The sequence below is a fragment of the Rhinopithecus bieti genome, unplaced genomic scaffold, assembly GCF_001698545.2.
Source record: "Rhinopithecus bieti isolate Rb0 unplaced genomic scaffold, ASM169854v2 scaffold_23405, whole genome shotgun sequence".
NCBI classification, from domain to species: Eukaryota; Metazoa; Chordata; class Mammalia; order Primates; family Cercopithecidae; genus Rhinopithecus; species Rhinopithecus bieti.
Window position 1 is genome coordinate 874,817 of NW_016811519.1, and position 16,883 is coordinate 891,699.

Sequence of the window (16,883 nt, forward strand, 5' to 3'; positions counted from 1 at the left end):
CGTCTCTACTAAAAATATAAAATTAGCTGGGCATGTTAGCACATGCCTGTAATCCCAGCTACTTAGGAGGTTGAGGCAGGAGAATTGCTTCAACCTGGGAGATGGAGGTTGCAGTGAGCCGAGGTCATGCCATTGCACTCCAGCCTGGGCAAGAAGAGTGAAACTCTCCATCTCAAAAAAAAAAAAAAAAGTTATTCAGTCGTGGTGGCATGTGCCTGTAATTCCAGCTACTCTGGTGGCTGAGGCAGGAGAATCCCTTGAACCCAGGAGGCAGAGGCTGTGGTGAGCTGAGATTGCGCCACGGCACTCCAACCTGGGTGACAGAGTGAGACCTTGTCTCAAAAAAAAAAAAAAAAAAAAAAAAACCCAGGGGGGGGGACTCCCCTTTTAATCCCAGCCCTTTAGGAGACCAAGGTGAGCAGATCATGAGGTCAGAAGTTCGAGACCAGCCTGGCCAACACAGTGAAACCCCATCTCTACTAAAAATACAAAAATTGGCTGGGCATGGTGGTGGGCACCTGTACTCCCAGCTACTCGGGAGGCTGAGGCAAGAGAATCACTTGAACCTGGGAGGCAGAGGTTGCAGCAAGCCGACATCGCACCACTGCACTCCAGCCTGGGCAACAGAGCTAGACTCCATCTAAGAAAGAAACAAAAAACAAAAGCACAAACCAACTGTTGCTGCCAGAGTGAAGGGAGGAAGATGTGAAGGGCTGGGACAGGAGCAGCAGCCAAGTCCCATCTTCCTCCTGCTGTCCAATCTCCTTTAGTACCCCCTGTTGGTGAGCCTATAATAGTCTTTGGCATTGTCTCAGCCCAACTGTCAGAAACTATAGAGGAGTGGGTTTGAAGCTGAGAAACAATAGCTTAACCAACACAGCAATATAGGAGTTCTGTCTCAAAGCAATATGTTATAGCAACACATTTAGACCCTGAAATAACATACTATAGAGAGAACATTTGAATGCTCACTTGATGGATTTAATGCATACATAAACTCAATTCTTTATGTTCAGCTTTGTTAAAGTCCTCTTACATCAAGATTTATATGGTTAATTAACAAAACAACATTAAAGCCTCACTGGGAAGAAGACACATACAAAGACCGTATATGTATGAATAGGCCAGGCACGGTGGCTCATGCCTGTAATCCCAGCACTTTGGGAGGCTGAGGTATGAGCCTCAGCCTCCCAAAGTTGAGACAGGAGGTTGAGACCAGCTTGACCAACATGGTGAAACCCTGTCTCTACTAAAATACAAAAATTAGTTGGGTGTTGTGGTAGGCACCTGTAATCCCAGCTACTCGGGAAGCTGAGGCAGGAGAATCACTTGAACCTGGGAGGGGGAGGTTGCAGCGAGCTGAGATCATGCCACTGCACTCCAGCTGGGGCGACAGAGCGAGACTCCCTCTCAAAAAAAAAAAAAAAAAAAAAAAAAAAAAAAAAAAAAAGACTGAATAACTCAGATTACAAATTTGAAACAAAAGTAGAATTCTGATCTCTAGTTTTGAGAAACAAATCATAATGTTAGTGAGTATAGTTTGATCTTTTCTTGACTGAAACCTAGTAAGCTTGGAGATCAGCATTTTAAACCACTGAAAGTTTAGAAGATAAAAATTAATAGGGATCAAAGGAGAGGTTATTAGATACCGAGTCAGTTGGCAGCTAAAAGGAGGGATAGATAACAGATAAAAATGAGAAGAACCAGAATTTAAAAACCTCATAAGGTAAAAAAATACAGCTGGCTCCAGTCCCATTTAGGATTAAACAGCTATTAATCTGTTTTCACGATGCTGATAAAGACATACCTGAGGCTGGATAATTTATAAAGAAAAATATGTTTAATGGACTCACAGTTCCACATGGCTGGGGAGGCCTCACAGTCATGGTGGAAGGAGAAAGGTATGTCTCACGTGGTGGCAGACAAAGGAGAACTTGTGCAAGGAAACTCCCCCTTATAAAACTATTAGATCTCATGAGACTTACTCACTATTACAAGAACAGCATGGGAAAGACTCACCCCCAGGATTCAGTTACTTCCCACCAGGTCCCTCCCACGACAGGTGGGAATGGTGGGAGCTACGATTCGAGAAGAGATTTGGGTGGGGACACAGCCAAACTACATCAACAACTTTACATGGTTATAGATGCTTTTGTTTATAACAACAACACACACGCGCACGCACCCCTATAAGTGGAGAGGGCAGAGAAAGTGACAGCAAGAGCATCCTGGCTGTCAAGACATACTATGCAGACAACATCTGTCTATCAAAAATCACAAGCCAGCCACGGTGGTGTTTTCTTGCGGTTCCAGCTACTCCAGGGGCTGAGGTGGGAAGATCACCTGGGCAACATAGTGAGACTTCATCTCTCTCTCTCTTTCCCTCTCTTTCTGAGATAGAGTGTCACTCTGTCACCCAGGTTGAAGTGCAGTGGCGTCATTATGGTTCACTGCAGCCTCTGCCTCCTGGGCTGAAGTGATCCTCCCACCTCAGTCTCCCAAGTAGCTGGGAGCACAGGTGCATGCAACCATGCCCGGCTAATTTTTGTATTTTTTTTTTTATAGCGAAGGGGTTTTGCTGTTTTTCTCAGGCTGGTCTCAAACTCTTGGGCTCTAGCGATCCACCCGCCTCGGCCTCCCAAAGTGCTGGGATTACAGATGTGAGCCACGACACCTGACCAAGACCCTATCTCTTAAAAGAAAAAACTCATATGCTAATTGGCCCATTTATTTAACTTCGGGGAACTATTCTTACAATTACAGCACATGTGCAAAATGATATGGGTACAAGATGATTCATTGTAGCATTACTTATAACTACAACAGATTGGAAACAATATAGTAATCAATCAATAGGGTTAAATAAATTATGATACAGCCACACATGGAACACTATGGAACTGCAAATAAATATAAATAAATAAAATGAAACCTTTTGTACTGACGTCAAAAGGTCTCCAAACACTGTTAACTGAAAAATTTAAGGTATTAAATAGTAGGTACAGTATACCACCTATGAAAGAGAAAAGTAAAATTTGTGTGTGTGTGTGTGTGTGTGTGTGTGTGTGTGTGTGTGTGCATGTGGTATCTCTGGAAAGATACACACACAAAAACTAATAACATTGATTGCCTATGGGGTGGGGAAGTGGAGAGTGGGGGTCAGAGGTGAAAGGGAAACTTTTCATTGTTTCTTTTTTCTTTTTCTGGTTTTGAGGCAGGGTCTCACTCTGTCACCCAGTCTGGAGTGCAGTAGTATAATCACAGCTCACTGCAGCCCTGACCTCCCGGACTCAAGCCGTCCTCCTGCCTCAGTCTCCCGAGTAGCTGGGACTACAGGCACATGCCACTACACCTGGCTAATTTTTTTTTTTTTTGAGACGGAGTCTAGCTCTGTCGCCCAGGCTGGAGTGCAGTGGCACGATCTTGGCTCGCTGCAAGCTCCGCCTCCTGGGTTCACGCCATTCTCCTCCCTGAGCCTCCCGAGTGGCTGGGACTACAGGCGCCCGCCACAATGCCCGGCTAATTTTTTTTGTATTTTTAGTAGAGACGGGGTTTCACCGTGTTAGCCAAGATGGTCTCGATATCCTGACCTTGTGATCCACCCGCCTCGGCCCCCCAAAGTGCTGGGATTACAGGCGTGAGCCACCGCGCCCGGCCACCTGGCTAATTTTTAAATATTTTGTCTGCCAGGCGCAATGGCTCACGCCTGTAATCCCAGTTACTCTGGAGGCTGAAGCAGGAGAATCGCTTGAACCTAGGTGGCAGAGGTTACAGAAAGCCGAGATCGCGCCACTGCAGTCTAGCCTGGGCGACAGAGCGAGATTCTGTCTCAAAATAAAAAATAAAAAAATTAATAAAATAATAGTAAAAGAAGACCAAAACTAACAGCAATTCACATTTTCTTTTCTTTTCTTTTTTTTTTTTTTTTTTGAGATGGTGCTTCGCTGCTGTTGCCCAGGCTGGAGTGCAATGGTGCAATCTCAGCCCACTGCAATCTCAGCTCACTGCAACCTCCGCCTCCTGGATTCAAGCGATTCTCCTGCTTCATTCAGCCTCCTAAGTAGCTGAGATTACAGGCGCTCGCCACGACGCCCAGCTAATTTTTGTACTTTTGGTAGAGATGAGGAGTTACCATGTTGGCCAGGCTAGTCTCGAACTCCTGACCTCAGGCAATCCCACCCGCCTCAGCCTCCCAAAGTGCTGGGATAACAGGTGTGAGCCACTGCACCCGGCCCACACTTTTTTTTTCTTTTTCTTTTGGGACATGGTTTCACGCTGTTGCCCAGGCTGATCTCGAACTCCGGAGCTCAAGTGATTCGACCACCTCAGCCTCCTAAAGTGCTGGGATTACAGGCGCGAGCCACCTCGTCCAGCCAGCAACTCACATTTTAATGACAAATGACAGACTACTTGACAGAGCTCTCCTATAGTAGAAATATTACAAACTACAGTGAGTTTCACAGCGACATCTAGTGTACCCTTTTTGTAAAATCATTTAAACTCAACGACTGGAATACCTTGTTGCGGCTATATGACTAGGCATCATCATTATTTTTTTTTTTGAGACGGAGTCTCGCTCTGTCGCCCAGGCTGAAGTCCAGTGGCGCGACCTCGGCTCACTGCAAGCTCCGCCTCCCGGGTTCACGCCATTCTCCTGCCTCAGCCTCCCCAGTAGCTGGGACAACAGGCGCCCGCCACCATGACCAGATAATTTTTTTTTTGTATTTTTAGTAGAGACAGGGTTTCACCGTGTTAGCCAGGATGTTCTCAATCTCCTGACCTCGTGATCCACCCGCTTCGGCCTTCCGAAGTGCTGGGATTACAGGCGTGAGCCACCGCGCCCATACTCTTTTGCTATTGCATGATTTAATTTTAGCAGGCTGATGGGTGTGTAACGATATCTCTCTGTGGTTTATTTACCAGTCATGCCATACACTTTTGAATGTTTATTAGCTATGTGTGAACTGCTTGTTAAAGACTTTTGCCCATTTTTGACAAAAGATTGTGTCTTCATTTATTTGTTGGAATTTTTTTTTTTTTTTTTTTAAATACAGATGGGGTCTCAGTATGTTGCCCAGGCTGGTCTCAAACTTCTGGGCTCAAGTGATACTCCTGCCTCTGCCTCTCAAAGTACTAGGATTACAGGCAGGAGCCATTATGCCCAGCCTATTGGTAGAAGTTCTTTATATGTTTTGAATATTTATCAAACATTTAGGCATCCAGTTTTGTGAAATCCCTCAGTTTTGGATGACTTTTATATTAGTTTTTTTTTTTTTAGATCAGTTTGTAGAAGTTCTTTATATATTTTTGATATGACTGCTTTATCAGACCCATGTATAGCAAATATTTTCTTCCACTCTTTGGTTTGCCTTTCCACTCTTTCAGTGATGTCTTCTAGTGAACAGAAGTTTTTAAATTTTACTATAGTCCCATGTATGAATTATTTTAATTATGATTACTGCTTTTCAAAAACATTTAAGAAAGTTTTACCTACTCAAAATTTATGAAAATATTCTTCTCCTATGCTCTCTTCTAAAATATTTATTGCTTTACCTTTCCAATTTTAAGGATAATACTTCTGAAACTAACTTTTTTTAAAAGTAACTTTTAGGCCAGGCATGGTGGCTCACGCCTGTAATCCCAGTACTTCAGGAGACCAAGGTTGGGGATCACCTGAGGTCAGGAGTTCAAGACCAGCTTGACCAACATGGTGAAACCTTGTATCTACTAAAAACACAAAACTTAGCTGGTTGTGGTGGCAGGCGCCTGTATTTGCAGCTACTCGGGAGGCTGAGGCAGGAGAATCACTTGAACCCAGGAGGCGGATGTTGCAGTGAGCCGAGATTATGCCATTGCACTCCAACTTGGTTGACAGAGCGAGAGTCCATCTCAACAAGAAATAAATAAATAAATAATAAAAGTAACTTTTAAATGATTGTGAGGTAGGGATCAAGTTTAATGTTTTTCCACAGGGATAGTCAATTGACCCATCCCAAAAAAGACCAGACTTTCTCCACTGCTGTGCAGTGTTGACTTTGTCATCTGTCAGGTGACCCTTCGGCCTGTCTGTGGATTCTTTGTTGTGTTCCACTGGCCCCTTTGTCTATTGTTGGAACAAAGCCACAGTGTCTAAATTGCCACAGCTTTATAATAGGGCATGCTATCAAGCAGTCAGTGTCATTTTACAGGTTTGTTCTTTAGGTTTGCCTTAGCTATTCTTTGGTCTTTGCATTGCCATCTAAATTTTAGAATCAACTAAGTCAAAATGTTGTGTTAATTTCCACACCAAAAATCTGCTGGAATTTTGACTGGGATTGCATTGGATTTGTAGATCAATTTGGGAAGAAATAAGATCTTTACAACATTAACTCTTCCAATCTATAAATGTGGTATTTATTTTGATTTTACTTTTTTCTTAATGGTTTGTAGTTTCTAGTGCAAAGGTCTTTGACATCGTTAGATTTAATGTTTTTTGATACATTTTGGTGTTATTATAAGTGATACTTTTCAAAATTTCATTTTCTATTTGTTTCTTGTTGACACAGCAACACAACTGGTTTTAGTGTAATAATCTTATATTTAGAGACCTTTCTAATTAAACCTATTAATTATAATAGTTCTTCTATAGATTCTTTCAGCTTTTTTGCATTACGATTATGTCATCTGTGAGTAATGACATGAACCCAGGAGGCGTTCTTTCCAGGCTTTCTTTTTATAGTTATGTACTGCTTAACGATGTTTTGGTCAATGATGAACCGCATGTACAACAGTGGTCCCATAAGATTATAAAGAGGCTGAAAAATTCTTATTGCCTAGCGATACTGTAGCCATCATAATGTTGTAGCACAATTCAGTACTCACATATTTCTGGCGATGCTGGTGTAGACAAACTTACTGTGTGGTCAGTCATATAAGAGTATAGCAAAATCATGTACAGTACTTAATATTTGATAATAAATGACTGTTACTGGTTTATGTGTTTACTGTAATTTTTATCATTAGAGTATATTCCTTCTACTTATTAAAAGAAAATTAAGGCCAGGTGTAGTGGCTCACGCCTGTAATCCCAGCACTTTGGGAGGCAGAGGTGGGCGGATCACAAAGTCAAGAGATAGAGACCATCCTGGCCAACATGGCGAAACTCTGTCTCTGCTAAAAATACAGAAATTAGCTGGGCATGGTGGTGCGTGCCTGTAGTCCCACTATTCGGGACGCTGAGGCAGGAGAACTGCTTGAACCCGGGAGGCAGAGGTTGCAGTGAGCCGAGATCGCACCACTGCACTAGCCTGGCGCCAGAGCAAGACTCCGTCTCAAAAAAAAAAAAAAAGAAGATAATTGTAAAACATTCTCAGACGGGTCCTTCAAGAGGTATCCAGAAGAAGGCATTGTTATCACAGGAAATGACAGCTCCATGTGTGTTATGACTCCTGAAGACCTTCCAGTGGGACAAGATGTGCAGGTGAAAGACAGTGATATTGATGTTGACCTTGTGTAGGCCTAGGATAATGTGTGTGTTCATGTATTCATTTTCAACAAAGAAGTTTAAAAAGTGAAAAAAGCTTATAACAGGAAAGGCAAACCCATACCATGATTTTAAAAAGAAAAGGAAACAAAGCTTATAGGATAAAGATACAAAGAAAGAAAATATTTCTGTACAGTTGTACAATGTATTTGTGTTTTAAGTGTTATCACAAAAAAGTAAAAAAGTTTAAAAAAATAAACATTTATGAAGTAGAACAGTTTTGGTAAGTTGGCCGGGGGCAGTGGCTCACACCTGTAATCCCAGCACTTTGGGAGGATGGGGCAGGCGGATCACCTGAAGTCAGGAGTTCAAGACCAGCCTGGCCAAAATGGTGAAACCCCGTCTCTATGAAAAATACAAAAATTAGGCCGGGCACGGTGTCTCACGCTTGTAATCCCAGCACTTTGGGAGTCCAAGACGGGCGAATCACGAGGTCAGGAAATCGAGACCACCCTGGCTAACACGGTGAAACCCCGTCTCTACTAAAAATACAAAAAAAATTAGCTGGGTGAGGTGGTGGGCGCCTGTAGTCCCAGCTACATGGGAGGCTGAGGCAGGAGAATGGCGTGAACCCGGGAGGCGGAGCTTGCAGTGAGTGGAGATCGCGCCACTGCACTCCTGCCTGGGCGACAGAGCGAGACTCTGTCTCAAAAAAAAAAAAAGAAAAGAAAAATACAAAAATTAGCTGGGTGTGGTGGCGCATGCCTGTAGTCCCAGCTACTCAGGAGGCTTTGAGGTAGGAGAATCACTTGAACCCAGGAAGTGGAGGTTGCAGTGAGCCAAGATTGTGAGTCTCAAAAAAAAAAAAAGTTTTGGTAAGCTAAGGTTAATTTACTATTGAAGAAAGAAAATTTAAAAAATTTAAAAAATTTAAAATTTAAAAATAAATTGAATGTGGCCTAAGTGCACAGTGTTTATAAAGTCTACAGTAGCACACAGAACTGTCCTAGGCCTTCACATCCACTCACCATTCACTCACTGACTCACTCAGACCAACTTCCAGTCCTGCAAGCTCCATTCATGGTAACTGCCCTACATAGGTGTACCTTTTTTTTTTTTTTAAATCTTTCATACAGTATTTTTACTATGCTTTTTCTGTTTAAATATGATACACATATACTTACCACTGTGTTACATTTGCTTATAGTATTCAGTACCATAACATGCTGTACAAGTTTGCAGCCTTGGAGCAATAGGCTATATATCAGCTAAGTGTGTAGTAGGCTGTACCATCTAAGTTTGTGTAATATACTCTACAGTGTTTGGACAATGATTCATTTCTCAGAATCCCCATTGTTAAGCGACTCATGACTATTTTTTTCTGCCTCATTGTTATTTTATCAATTCCAATACAATCTTGAATAAAACTGGTGATGGTGGATATCCTTGTCTTATCCTTGATCTCAAATGGAAAGCTTTCCAAATTTTACTACATAATGTTCACTCTAATCACTGATTACACCCCATGTATCTTTATTATCATTCAGAACAAAATATTTTCTAATTTCTTTTGCAATTGTTTATTTGAATCATGAGTTATTTGAAAGTGCAGTGCTTAATTTCCAAGCTGTTGGGGATTTTATCAATATCGTTCTTCATTGATTTCTAGCTCAGTTCCACTGTACTGAGAGAACATATTATGAATTACTGCACTCTTTTGAAACCTTGGGATCTTGCTTTATGGCTCAGCATATGGTCAATTCTGATTAATGTTTCCAGGAACATGTGTAGTAGGCAGAATTTCTACTCCCATGACCTTCAGCCGCTGGTGTTAATCCTGTGAATGCTTTACATTATATGACAAAAGGACTTTATATCATAGATGTGATTGTTAAAATCAGGAAAGTATTCTGAGTTACCCAGATAGGCCTAGTATAATCACATGAACCCTTAAAAGCAGAAGAAGGAGACAGAAGGGAAAGTCAGAGAGATTCAAAGCATGAAGACTCAATCCTCCTTTGCTGGCTTGGAGACAGAGGGGACCAGGTGGAAACCCCAAGGAGGAATTGAATTCTGCCAACATCCTGAATGAGTTTGTATGGGAATTCTTCCCCAGAGCCGCTAGTAAACAATGCAGCTCTGCTGGATCATTGATTTTGGTCCTACCAGGCGCTAAGCGAGGAACCTAGAGGGGCCACACAGAGCCAGAACTTCTGAGATATTAAGTAGGCGTTGTTTCAAGCTGCTAGACTTTCAATGGTGGCAATACAAACTAAAACAACATGCATCCTGTCTTTGTTATGTGTTCTGTATATGTGTTATCGATTGCTATACAATAACCAAATACCCCCATGCAAAATTACTTCCTACAACATTGGGGAGGCGTCACTGTCAAGTGAACTAATGGACGTCGCCTCTCCTTTTATACTTAAAAAAAATATATATATATATACACACACACACACACACACACACACACGTTTCCACTTCTCTTGATTCCCTCTCTCTCTCTATATATATACACATACACACACACACACACACACACACACACACACACACACACACACATATAAGAGGGTGGATCACCTGAGATCAGGAGTTCAAGACCAGCCTGGCCAACATGGCAAAACCCCATCTCTCCTAAAAAATACAAAAATTAGCTGGGCGTGGTGGCATTAGCCTGTAATCCCAGCTACTCGGGAGGCTGAGGCAAGAGAATCACTTGAACCTGGGAAGCAGAGGTTGCAGTGAGCCGAGATCCGGCCACTGCACTCAAGCCTGGGCAACAGAGTGAGACTCTGTCTCAAAAAATTATATATATATATATATATATATAACTTCATACATTTAAAAAGTATATATATTTTAAATAGAAATAAGGTTTCACTATGTTGACCAGGCTGGTCTTGAACTCTTGGATTCAGGCAATCCTCCTGCCTCAGCCTTCAAAAGTTCTGGGGTTACAGGCGTGAACCACTGTGCCCAGCCCCTTTTTATTCTTTTTTTCTGAGACGAAAGTCTCGCTCTGTCACCCAGGCTGGAGTGCAGTAGCGTGATCTTGGCTCACTACAATCTCAGCCTCAAGAGTTCAAGGGATTCTCCTGCCTCAGTCCCCCAAGTAGATGGAATTAGAGGCACACACACCACCATGCCCAGCTAATTTTTGTATTTTTAGTAGAGACGGGGTTTCACCATGTTGGCCAGGCTGGTCTCAAACCCCTGACCTCAGGTGATCGGCCCGCCTCGGACTCCCAAAGTGTTGGGATTACAGGTGTGAGCCACTGTGCCCGGCAACACCTTGCTTCTTTTTCTCAGCATTTTTGAGATTCACATATGTTGTTGTATCAATACTTCTTTTTTAAATCTGGCTGAATGCATATACTAGAATTTAACCATTGTGCTAGATATTTGGATTGTTTTTTTTTTTTTTTTTTTTTTTTTGCTATTACGAATAAAAGATCTGTAGACACGTTTCCACTTCTCTTCAGAAAATGCTTAGGAGTGGAATTACTGCATCTTATGGTAAGTGTATGCTTAACAATATGCAAAAATTGCCAAACTGTTTTTCAAATGTTTTACACTCCCACCAGCAAGGTTTTTTTTTTGAGACGGAGTCTCGCTCTGTCGCCCAGGCTGGAGTGCAGTGGCCCGATCTCAGCTCACTGCAAGCTCCGCCTCCCGGGTTCCCGCCATTCTCTTGCCTCCGCCTCCCGAGTAGCTGGGACTACAGGCGCCCGCCACCTCGCCCGGCAAGTTTTTTGTATTTTTTAGTAGAGACGGGGTTTCACCATGTTAGCCAGGATGGTCTCGATCTCCTGACCTCGTGATCCGCCCGTCTCAGCCTCCCAAAGTGCTGGGATTACAGGCTTGAGCCACCGCGCCCGGCCACTCCCACCAGCAATGTATGAGTTCCAGCTTCTCCACATCCTCATCAATATTTTGTTGTCAAGCTTTTCAATTTCAGCCATTCCAATGGGTACGTAGCTCATCGTAATTTTAATTTGCATTCCTCTAAATACTAATAATGTTGCACCAGTGGTTATTAGCCATTCCTATATTTTGTTAAATATCTGCTGAAACTTGCAATTCTTTCGACTTTTTTTTTTTTTTTTTTTCGAGATGGAGTCTTGCTCTGTCACCCAGGCTGGAGTGCAGTGGTGCAATCTCGGCCCACTACAACCTCTGCCTCCCGGGTTCAAGTGATTCTTCTGCCTCAGCCTCCCAAGTAGTTGGGACTATAGGCGCACGCCACCATGCTCGGCTAACTTTTCTATTTTTAGTAGAGATGGTTTCACCATATTGGCGAGGCTGGTCTGAAACTCCTGACCTCATGATCCACTTGCCTGGGCCTCCCAGAGTGGTAGGATTACAGGCGTGAGCCACCATGCCTGGCCAATTGTTTAGGTTTTCTTTATATATTCTGAATACAAGTTGTCAGATCTATATAATGCAAATATTTTCTGTGTATGCAGATACATGTAATTATATTAAATTTGCATTATTATTTGCATTATCATTTGGTTCAAAATACATTCCCTTGTGATTTCTTTCGCCCATGGATTTAATTATGGTATTTAACTTCCAAATATTTGAGGATTTTCCAGGTATCTTTTTGTTGACTTTTAATTCTGTCCTGATGAGAAAGTATAGTTTGTTTCAATTTTTTTGAGACTTCATTGAGACATATTACCCAACAAAAATTATATCTTTATGAATGCTCCATGTGCCTTTGAGAAGAATGTGTATTCTGCTGTCACCGGATGTAGCATTCTATAAATGTCAATTACGTCAAATTAGTTGAAGGTATTGTTAATGTCTTTTATAAACTTGCTGAATTTTTGTTATAACAGTTACTGAAAGAAGTGTGTGGAAATCTCCAACTAGACTTGGTATTTGTCTATTTCTCCTTTTGATTCTGTCACGTTTTGCTTCATGTATTTGGAAGGTTTGTTACTGGGTGCACACACATTTAGGATTTTGTCTTTTTAATAAACTGACCCTTTATGAACGTCTTTTCATTTTTATTTTAATTTTTGAGACAGAATCTCGCTCTGTCATCCAGGCTGGAGGGCAGTGGTGTGCTCTCAACTCACTGCAAGCTCCACCTCCCGGGTTCACGCTATTCTCCTGCCTCAGCCTCCCAAGTAGCTGGGACTACAGGCGCTCACCACCACATCCGGCTAATTTTTTTGTATTTTTAGTAGAGACGGGGTTTCACCGTGTTTAGTCAGGATGGTCTCGATCTCCCGACCTCGTAATCTGCCCACCTCGGCCTCCCAAAGTGCTGGGATTACATGCGTGAGCCACCATGCCTGGCCTGAGTGTCTTTCTAAAAATCTACAGTAATAATCCTTTTCTTAAAGTCTACTTTGGTATTAATGTAACCATTCTGGATTTATTATAGTTTTTTCATGGTGTACTCTTTCATTCATTTTAAACCTGTAACTCTGTATTTTAAATGTTTCTTGTAGACAGCATATAGTTGGATCTTACTTTAAAAAATCCAATCTGACAATCTCCACCTTTTAATTTAGACCAAAGTTGTCCAACCCGCAGCCCACGGCTTCATGTGGCCCAATACAAATTCATAAACTTTCTGAAATCACTTCTAATACAATGATTAATATAGACAGTCCCTAATTTAAGATAGTTTGAGGCAGGGTGCGGTGGCTCACGCCTGTAATCCCACCTCTTTGGGAGTCTGAGGCGGACTGATCACGAGGTCAGGAGATCGAGACCATCCTGGCCAACATGGTGAAACCCCATCTCTACTAAAATACAAAAAATTAGCTGCGCGTAGTGGCGCATGCCTGTAGTCCCAGCTACTTGGGAGGATGAGGCAGAATCGCTAGAACCCGGGATGGGGAGGCTGCAGTGAGCCAAGATTGTGCCACTGCACTCTAGCCTGGCAACAGAGCAAGATTCCGCCTCAGAAAAAAAAGAAGATAGTTCGATTTACCATTTTTTGATTTTATGATGCTGCTAAAGCAACACAAGTTGAATATACCCCTTGACTTATGATGGTGTAACATCTGGATAAACCCAATGTAAATCAAGGAGCATCTATAGTTGGATTTAAGACTACCATCTTATTACTTGTTTTCTACTTTTCCCATCCCTCCAGTGTTTTTTCCTCTTTTCCCATTTTATTTTGGATTGAGTCTTCTTCTTAGTATTACATTTTATGTACTCCATTGGTTTACTAGCTTTACCTGTTTTGTTATTAATGGCTACCTTAGGGTTTACAATATGCATCTTTAACCTATTACAGTCTATCTTCAAATAATATTAATCTACATACAAGAACTTGATAACAATATTGTCTTTATTGACATGTACTTTACATTTCATATCCCACAATACAAGATTACAATTTTGTATTGAACAGTAAACTACCTTTTAAAGAAATAAAAACAATTAAATCTTTAGCCATGAATTTACCATTTCTGGCACTCTTCATTCCTTTGTGTAATTCCAGTTTTAAATCTAGTATTCTTTTCCATTTGTAGTTTTACCTGAAGATACCTTTATTTTGAAGGATATTTTTGCTGGGTATCTACACTGGTATTTCTTTCATCACTTTAAAGATGTTTCATTACTCTCTGACTTGCACTAATTAGTAGTAACTAATTGCTGTTTACCCATGTCATGTGTATAGTTTTCTCCAGTTGCTAAGTTGTCTTTCATTGTTTGAATAGCTTCACTAAAGTTGCCTTGTTTGACTTTGTTTTGGGGTCACTTGAACGTCCTATACTTGGGCTTATATCGTTTTTACGAACTTAGTAAATTTTCAGCCATTTCTTAAGAAATTTTTTTCCCCCTGCACTCTTTCTCCTCCCCTGGTATTACCATTACATCTATGAAAGACTGCTAGATATTGGCCGGGCGCAGTGGCTCACGCCTGGTAATCCTAGCACTTTGGGAGGCCAAGGTGGGCAGATCAGGAGTTCGAGACCAGCCTGACCAACATGGACAAACCCCGTCTCTACTAAAAATACAAAATTAGCCGGGAGTGGAGGCGCATGCCTGCAATCCCAGTTACTCGGGAGGCTGAGGCAGGAGAATCGCTTGAACCTGGGAGGCGGAAGTTGCCGTGAGCCGAGATCACGCCCAGCCTGGGTGACAAGAGTGAAAACTTCATCTCAAAAAAAAAAAAAAAAAAAAAAGACTGCTAGATACTATCTCACACACAGGTTACTGAGGCTTTGTTGCGGTTCCTTTTAGCCTTTTCCTCTTTGCTTCAGTTTGGATAAATTTTTTTTTTTTTTAAGATAGGGTTGTCTCCCGAGTAGCTGGGACTACAGGCATGCGTCACCACACCTGTATTTTTCCTCCAAAAAAAAAAAAAAAAAAGGAAAAGAAATAGGGTCTCACTATGTTGACCAGCCTGGTTTTGTATTCCTGGGCTTATGTGATCCTCCTGCCTTGGCCTCCCAGGAGCTGGGAATACAGGCAAAAGCCACCATGCCTGGCCAAGACACGAAACATTTCTATCACCTTGCAAGAATCTCTCATACTCCTCCCTAAAGGTAAGTAGTATTCTGACTTCTATTGCCATGGACTATTTTTGCTTTTCTACATAATTTTGAATGGAATAATGCCCTACTTTTTCCTGGCTAGCTCCATTCAACATTGTCTGTTGGGTCCATCATGATATGACATGTACAGATGCTCCTCAACTTATGATGGGGTATATGTCCCAATAAACTCATCATAAACATAAGTTGGAGATGCATTTATAGCTGCTAAAGGCTTACATCCCCTTCCTCCAAAAGGAAGGAAAATGTATTCACTGTCACAAGACCAATGTGTTAATTTCTGGACAATAAAGTCATTAGTGGTCTATTGTCAGGACTGAATTTTCATACTCAGCTTTGATTTATTCCAAATAAGCAAATTTTCAGTTCTTTGACTATAAGATCATTATTAGTTTCTCTCAATATAATGAACCATAGCAATATTTAAATAAGTTATTAGTTAATAGACAATATGCTTCAATTTTATTATGTTTATTATTATTTTTTTTTTGAGATGGAGTTTTGCCCTTTCTGCCCAGGCTGGAGTGCAATGGCAAGATTTCGGCTCACTAAAACCTCTACCTCCTGGGTTCAAGCGATTCTCCTGTCTCAGCCTCCTGGGTAGCTGGGATTACAGGCGCATGCCACCACGCCTGACTAATTCTAATTACCAGGGCCGGCTAATTTTTGTATTTTTAGTAGAGATGGGGTTTCATCATATTGGTCAGCCTGGTCTCGAACTGACCTCAGGTTATCCGCCAGTCTCGGCCTCCCCAAGTGCCGGGATTACAGGTATGAGCCAAAGCGCCCAGCCTATTATTATTTTTGAGACGGAGTTTTGCTCTTGTCACCCAGACTAGAGTGCAATGGCACGATCTCAGCTCACTGAAACCTTTGCCTCCCAGGTTCAAGCGATTCTCCTGCCTCAGTCTTCTGAGTAGCTGGGGCTGCAGACATGTGCCACTACACCCAGCTAAATTTTGTATTTTTAGTAGAGACAAGGTTTCACCATGGCCAGGCTGGTCTTGAAACTCCTGACCTCAGGTGACCTGCCCACCTCGGCCTCCCACCTCCCAAAGTGCTGGGATTACAGGCATGCGCTACCACACCAAGCGTCAAATGCTTTTAAAATAAACAACTTCCCCAAAGAATGCCTCAACGTAAGTTCAAAGAAAATTCTAAAACTGCACCCATGCACCATCAACTACACATTGTATTTACCACAGAGGAAGCATCAAATGTCTGTTGCATTAAGTGGCAAAATTTGGTAACCAATAAATTTCAATCCATTTAAAAACACTAAAAATAGTATAAATGTTGTCAGTTCAACTAATGATTCCATAATCAGGAGAACTTAACAGAACACATGGAGTCCCCTTGCACTCAAACCCTATGTCTGCTTCTCTACTTTCTCCACAAATCGGTGGTGGAAAGGATGATACGTGAATTCTGAAAAGCTCTCAGTGACCATCAATTCAAGGTGACAGGCTTACAGCCTCTTTCTACTGAGACTTTAATACTGACAAGGGAATAAAAAAGTGTTTAACACAATGACAAAGAGGTAGAGTGAGATAGCAAAAGATACTTCAAAAAGCTGCTTGGAAGATTTAAAAAAAAAAAAAATTAGGTCAGGTGTGGTGGCTCACGCCTGTAATCCCAGCACTTTAGGAAGATCACCTGAGGTCAGGCATTCAAGACCAGCCTGGCCAACATGGCGAAACCCCGTCTCTACTAAAGATACAAAAATTAGCCGGGCATGTTGGCGCACTTGTAGTCCCAGCTACTCGGGAAGCAGAGACAGGAGAGTCACTTGAACCCGGGAGGCAGAGGGTGCTGTGAGCCAAGATGGTGCCACTGCACTCCAGCCTGGGCAACAGAGCTAGATTCTGTCAAAAAAAAAA